Genomic DNA, 8166 nt, shown 5'->3' on the forward strand with positions numbered 1-8166 from the left:
GGTGAGGAAATTGAGGCAAACGGTTTCACGACTTAATCACACAGATATTAGAGTCAAATTTTATATATATATATACGCACACATGTATATATATATATACATATAATTTATATAATATAAAGTCCATGCTTTATCACTAAATCACTAAATCCAACTGTGTGGTACGGAAATGGTGAAGGGTCACCATTTAATAAAAAAGCTGGAGAGAGCTCTAGAGAAAAGCAAAGTTTATTGTACATTCTCGCGAGAAGGGCGTCCCACTCTTCGAGTAGACTATCGAAGAGAGGAAGCGCCTCCTGTGGGCAGGACAGCACCTTTAATCCCTAACGCAAAACGCCCCCTCCCACCACTGACCCTCATCCTCATTGGCTGAGAGTCTTACATTCTAAACGCGAGATCTACCCATGAAATTGAACTTGACCAATAAGTACATAGTTGCCCATATTTGGATGAAATAGGGAGATGTCGTAGGAGGGGAAGGCAATGCCCTTCAGAGTCCTTCAGGCCTACTCGAACTCTGAAGTAGATGAAGCCTTACTCGATTTTCACAACTGTCTTGAAAGATCTCACCTCATCTCATTCACAACTCTTATATTATAGAAGAGAAAACTGAGAGTGATTAAGTGATTTGTCCAAAATCGCAAAGGTAATAGGTTTGGAATAAAGGTTTTTCTGCCTCCCAAGTCCGATGGCCAGTGCTATAACCACTTCATATTGTGACCAAACACGTGACTAGAAATGCCATATCCATACAAATATGCATGAACATACGTACACGTGTCTCCAATCTAGATCTCTCTTCCGAGTTTCAGACCCTATGACGCATCTACTGTATACCATAACACAACTACAGGAACCCTCCCAAGTGTGTAGTTAGCTAGCTAGCCCCACACACTGAAGGTGTATCCGCTCCTTTTTCTGATTCTGTTAGTTTTTCATTCTGCAGTCTCCCAACCTACTTTTCCAATACTTATATATTATATAATACTCACCTTCGAGGAGTCCATGCTGCTGTCTGTTGTTTGTTGCTCTCCTCACAGAGCATTCCACCTCTTGTCTTCATGTTTGCACAGGCTGCCCTAGAAGCTTGGAATATTCTCTTCTTACCTATGCTTTTTAGAACCTTTACTTTGCTTTAATGCACAACACATGTTGCCTCATGAAGGAAGTCTCCTGATGTCCCCTGCAAGTGCCCCCCATCGAATTATCTTGCATTAAAATACATAGTTTGTACTATCATAGTTTGCGCATCTATTTCCCCTGATAAAATGTGAGCTCCCCAAGGGTAGAATTCTTTATCTCCAATACTTAGCACATTGTAATGCTTATTGATTCAGTTCATAAATTAAACATTTTATTAAGTGCTTACATATCTGGAAGGCACTGTACAGTGGAGACAAAAGTTGAAAAAAATGGTTTCTGCTTAATAAATAATTACAGGGAGATTGCAGATACAAAAAAGGCAGATCTAAACAAAGGGGTTTATGAAAATTTTGAAAACTTTCAGTTGTTTGGATGATAAAGCTTCATGGAGAAAAGAGCATAAATGAGGGTATGGTAATGTAGGGACAGAGGATGGAAAAGAGAAAGAAGTCAAAGGTCATAAGCTTTTGTGTGTGACTGAAATAAAATTGGTGCCATCAGCATAGATTGGGAAGTTAGAAGCAAGGGCAATTTTGGGAAGATGATGATTTCTGTTTTAAATAGTTAGCTACAAGAGCCAGAGGGATATTCAGGGAAGATGACAAGTAGAAGATTGGAGATTGGAAAACAGCTCAAGAGAAATTAGGGGAGGGGGCAGTTCCATAAAATCCTATATGGATTGAGTTGCAAGGGACCTTATAAAAATCATCTATTCCAAGATGAGGAAACAATACTAGAGACTTTAAGTGATAGTAAGTGTCCCCTGATTCCTAAAGGATCAATATTCGTCTTGATGTTCTTAAATGCCCCTAAATTACCAATTCTTCCAATTCCCTTACTTCCCATGACCTACTCCTCCTTTGCCTCCTTACTTCTTAATACCTTCAAACTGGTCATCATCACCCACAGAGATTGATTTCATATCCAAGAACCGTGAATTTCCTTAATCTGATCATTGTCCTTAATTTCCCATTTCTCCTTAATGTTATCCTCTTCATCATGATCTCCCAGTCTCTCCATCTTTGAGTACCATCCCAAGACATTACCTTTGTTTCTGACTATACTTTCTTTACTCTGTTGAACTAGTTCAGCTCTAACACTATCTTCTATGCTTGAATCCCTTGCTTTCCTGTGCTATCACTGAACTCCAGTACCATATCATAACTCCACTATTTGGCTCCTTTGCTTTTAGGTGCTTTTGAATGGGCCTGGAGGAAACAGCAAAATGGTACAGACTGGGTCCACTGTAAATACCCACTAGTATCTTCTCTTCTAATGGATGAGTTCCTTCTTTGGAGGAAATGCCTGTGCCATCCATTCTCACTTCTAACCCAGCTGAATTCTTTCCAAGTGCTTTCCCTCCTCACCTCTACAACTCTCCTCACTTTTAGCTCCTTGTTATGTCTTTCCCCTGAAGTTAGAAACTATCTTTTCTGCTTGTACTGGTACCTCCATGTTCAGCAGTGTCTGCAACATGATAAGCATCTGGTAAATATTTAATCAAATCTTAACTGGAACCCTCACTACAAGCAGTTAATCCTAGTATTCTGTTCTAAATGATTATCTGTTCCATTGGCCACAGCAGCTATTCCAGACCTGTGAGACTCCTTTCACCTACCTTCTTAGGTGAGTTTCTCGATTCATACTTCACCAAAAATTAAGGCCATTCACCTAGGCTTTCCTCTTTCCTTTTCATATCTTATTCTTCTTTATATTTTAATATAATACAGTTCTTTGCTACCACAAAAAAAAAAAAAAAAGCTGACATAAATACTTTTGTATTTGTAGGTCTTTTTCTTTTGATCTCTTTGCAATGCAAATATAGCAATGATATTGCTGGGTCAAAGTATATATATACTTTTGTAACCCTTTGGGTGTAGTTCCAAATTGTTCTCCTGAATAGTTGGACCAGTTCACTAAAAGTTCATTAGAGTACCTATTTTCTCTCAATCCCTCTAGCAGTTTTTCACATTTGACAGGTATGATATGGTCACTTCAGAGTTGTTTTATTTTGCAATGCTTTAATCTTTTCTCTTTGAACCAGTTCCAGAGAGTGAGGTTCAAATATTGCCTTCTTTCTCATTTCCCCCTCCATTGTAAAAATTCTTCCTTGTGTGCTTCTTTCATGTGAAATGATTTTCCCCATTTTGCCTCTGTCTTACCCCTTCTCCCAGTACATCCCTCTTTCTCTCTCCTTCAGTTGTTTTAGATGATCCCAATGTAATTTCTTTACACTCATGCCTTCTATGTAGATGGTTTCAGACTGCCCTAATAATGATAAAGTTCTTATGAGTTATATGTATCATCTTCCCATAAAGGAATGAAGTTTGCCTTTATTGAATCCATTATTTTCTTTCATGGTTACTTTTTCATGCTTCTCTTGAGTTTTATGTTTGGGTATTAGATTTTTTATTCAGCATTGATCTTTTCATCAGGAATGCTTGAAAGTCATCTATTTCATTAAATATTCATTCCCCTCCCAAAGGTTTATACTCCTTTTTGTTGGTTTATTCTTGATTGTAATCCTTGCTTTCTTCCCTTCCAGAATATCATGTTCCAATCCCTTCATTCTTTTAATGTGGAAGCTACTAAATCTTGTGTGATCCTAACTATGGCTTCACAATATTTGAATTGTTTCTTTCTGACTGCTTGTAATATTTTTTCCTTGACCTGTTTGCTCTGGAACTTGGCTATAATACTCCTAGGAGTTTTCATTTTGTGATCTCTTTCAAGAGGTTATCAGTGAATTCTTTCCATTTTCATTTTACCTTCTGATTTTGGACAATTTTCTTGATCATTTCTTGAAACATTTCTACACTTTTTTCCCCTGATAGTCTAATAATTTTTAAATGATCTCTCCTTGATCTATTTTCCAGGTTAGTTTTATTATTTCTTGAAGTCTTGTGAAAAAATTTGCTTAGACTTGCCCAACTCTGATCTTTAAGAAATTATTTTCTTAACTATCTTTATGTGTATTTGGAAAAATAAAATGCTATAGAAGGTTTAAAAAATAATGAGGCATAATACCAAATTTATGGGATATGGCTGAAACAGTTTTAGGGGAAAGTTTATGTCTCTAAATTTTAACATCATTAAAAGAGAAGAAGGGTAGCTAGGTGGAGCAGTGGATAGAGCACCAGCCCTGAATTCAGGAGGACCCGAGGTCAAATCTGGTCTCAGACACTTAACACTTCCTAGCTGCGTGACTCTGGGCAAGTCACTAAACCCCAGCCTAAAAAAAAAAAAAAAAAAAAAAAAGAGAGAGAGAGAGAGAGAGAGAGAGAGAGAGAGAGAGAGAGAGAGAGAGAGAAGAAAAAAATAGATCAATGAATTGGATATGCAACTAAAATCTAGGAATGGAGGAACAAATGAAAAAACCTTAAACATCAGAAAGTTGAGAAAAATTTTAAGAAAAAGAAAAAAAAAAAAAGAAAATGTTATTTTTCTTTTCACCAATTGTGCTTTTTAAAGTGTTCTTTTCTTCAGGGTATTTGTGTGTGTGTGTGTGTGTGTGTGTTTTTAACCATTAAGCCAGTTCTGGTTTTTAAGATGTTATTTTCTTCAGAATATTTTTGTGTCTCTTTTAACAAGATATTAATTTTCTTCCTAATTTTCTGGCATCACTCATTTCTTTCCCTAATTTTTCTTCTACCACTCTTAACACACTCTTTAAATCTTCCAGGAATTCTTGTTGAACTTGGGAATAATTAGCATTTTTCTTTGAGATTTAACTTCTTGCTCTTTTCATATTGTTAGTCTTTTTCTGAGTTTATTTTAGTCTTGCCTGCCACCTTAGTTGCTTTTTGTGATCAAGGTTTTTTGTTAAATTGTATGCTTATTTTTCCAGCCTGTCTTGACTTTGAACTTTATGTTTAAAGTTGAGTTCTGTTCATCTGAGAGTGGGGAAACCTTGTCCCAAGCTTCAGGCTTTTTATGCTGCTATTTTCAGTTAGTCCTGGGATCTGCAAGTTTTCAATGCTTGCAAGGTGAAGTTATCTGGGGAGAGGTGTGGTCTCTGCTCTCCCAATCTTGTTCTGGTCTTTACCTAGGAAGACCCCTGCTCCCCTTGCAGGCAGAAGTGCTGCTGTTTTTCAGGACTTTGGACCTGGGACCAGAGCCTTTGCTACTTTGCATTTATCACAAAAGCTCCTTTCTGACTTGGAACTATAATACAGAACTCTTTGGATAATAGAGTTGCCAACCAATGCCATCTGCCTCCAGTGCCATCCAAGAGTCCCCAGTAATCTCTCTCTGATCAATTTTCTGACCCCCTTAGTGTCTATGAACTGAGAGCTCTTAAAGTTGTTAATGCTGCTGTTATTAGCTGCCTCCAAAGTCCGCTGCCACTAGCCCATGCTTTTAGGCCCACCCCCCTTCTTCAGTACAGACCTCTCCTGCTGATCTCCTAAATTGTTTTAGAAAAAATGTCTTTCTTTGACCTTTTGTGGATTTGTTGTTCTAAAATTTTATTTGAGGAGTTATTTTAAAGTTGTTTGGAGGGGAATGTTGGAAGAGTTTAACTAGGTCAAAAAGTTATCAAACTGTGCATACCCTTTGATCCAGCAGTGTTACTACTGGGCTTATATCCCAAAGCGATTTTAAAGAAGGGAAAGTGATGTGTACGTGCAAGAATGTTTGTGGCAGCCCTCTTTCTAGTGGCCAGAAACTAAAAATTGAGTGGATGCTCATCAGTTGGAGAATGGATGAATAAATTGTGGTATGTGAATGTTATGGAATATTATTATTCTGTAAGAAATGACCAACAGGATAATTTCAGAAAGGCCTGGAGAGACTTACATGAACTGATGCTGAGTGAAATGAGCAGGACCAGGAGATCATTATATAGCTCAACAACGATACTATATGAGGATGTATTCTGATGGATGTGGCCATCTTCAACAATGAGATGAACCAAATCAGTTCCAATAGAGCAGTAAGGAATTGAACCAGCTACACCCAGCAAAAGAACTCTGGGAAATGACTATGAACCACTACATAGAATTCCCAATACCCCTATTTTTGTCTGCCAGCATTTTTTATTTCCTTCACAGGCTAATTGTATAGTATTTAAAAATCCGACTCTTTTTGTACAGCAAAATAACTGTTTGGACATGTATACATATATTGTATTTAATTTATACTTTAACATATTGAACATGTATTGGTCAACCTGCCATCAGGGGGAGGGAGGTGGGGGGAAGGAGGGGAAAAATTGGAACAAAAGATTCCAATTGTCAATGCTGTAAAATTACCAATGCATATATCTGGCAAATAAAAAGCTATAATTAAAAAAAAAAAAGTTTAGCTAGGTTGCTCCCTCTACTTTGCTGCCTTGCCCCCCCCTTTTTTATGAACCCTTCCCCTCCTGTCTTTTTTAGTTATTAGTCCCAACCTTATTTTCACTTTCTTTCTAATCATCAATCTTTTCTGATGTACTGGTTCCTTCCCAGATAAGATTTCCAGCTCTCCCCCATCCTTGAGTAACCTTCACTAGATCTTATTTGTCAACTATTGTCCTATATCCCTCCTTTTCTTCTCAGCTAAATTCCCTGAAATAGTCTTTCTTCTTCTATCTCCTGACCCCATGCTGTTAGTATCATCCTAAGGTTTTGTACTATCTACATACTAGCTTATATTTATATTTCTTTTATGTCATCTTCACTCCTTGAGGGAAGGGAAATTTTGTTTTTCCTCTGTATCCCCAGCACTTAGCATAGTGACTAGCATATATTAGGTGTTTAATAAATGTTTTTTTTTAATTCATTTAAGAAGTAGTTTCTCTGTATTTCAATTTCATTTAACACAAATATACTTCATTGAGGAAAAGAAATATCCAGATTATCCGTGTCTAAAAATGTGTATTTTATTCTACATCTTGAATCCATCATCTTTTTTTTTTTTTTTTTTTTTTTAAAAGAAGTAAGAAATGTTTCCTTATTGGTTTTCTGGAATTATGGTTGGTCATTGCATTGATCAGCTATTCTGGAAACAATGTTTTCAGGTTTTGGTTTTTTTTTTTTTTTCTGCCACTACAAAATAAAAGAGATGGTAGATTACAGTACTTCTCTCTCTGTTCTCGTGGGAGTATAGGTTTAGAAGAGACATTTTTGAATTAAAGGATTACAATTTAATGACTTTTGGAGCCTAGTTCTAAATTGCTTTCCAGAATGTCTAATCTAATTCCCAATCCACTATTCAATACACTAATGTGCCTGTTTTTCCTTTTGCCCCTCCAGAATTTGTCATTTCCCCACTTTATTAGCTTTACCAATATTAAGACTTTGAGTTTAATTTGTATTTTTAAAAAATTATCAGTGATTTGGAGCACTTTTAAAAGTTTGGCTTTTTACTTTATTAGAAAATGGATTTTATTTTTATAAATTTGAATCATTTTTATTTCTTGGAAATGAAATCTTCATCAGATAAAATATATGCAAAGATTTTTCTCCCAGTCATTCTTTCTTTCTCTTCTAATTTTAGTTGTACTGATTTTGTTGGTACAAAACCTTTCAATGTGCAAAATTGTCCTTTCTAGCTTCTGTGATCCTCTTTTATGAACTTTTCCCTTAGTGATAGATCCGAAATTTTTTCCCTTCCGCCAATCATTTATCATATGACATTTTATACATAAATAATGTGTCCTTTTAGAGCTGAGGTAAATGATTTCATATAAGTTTTACACTAGCTCCTGTGCTCCTTCTTTAAGTCTATAGAAAAAGAGTGCACAATCTGTCGAGGGAGGTGTCCCCAGTTAAGTTGCCCTGTCAGAACAAAGCTTTACTAGCTCCAGCCTTCTTAAAACAGTATGCCATTGAGGCAGTCAACCTACAAATGCTCAAAACACTCCCCTCCCCATCTCATATTCCCTGTCTTGCCTGACTTTTCAGAGCAGTGCTGGCCAGATTCTCAATGAATGAAATATGACTCAAATTCAAGTATATAAATGTGTTCCAAAAGTCCCAGTATAAGCTTTAGTAATTTAAACATAAAACTTTTGGGGATACCCCCCCATAAATTCATGGT

Source organism: Sminthopsis crassicaudata, chromosome 5 (assembly GCF_048593235.1).
Source record: "Sminthopsis crassicaudata isolate SCR6 chromosome 5, ASM4859323v1, whole genome shotgun sequence".
NCBI classification, from domain to species: domain Eukaryota; kingdom Metazoa; phylum Chordata; class Mammalia; order Dasyuromorphia; family Dasyuridae; genus Sminthopsis; species Sminthopsis crassicaudata.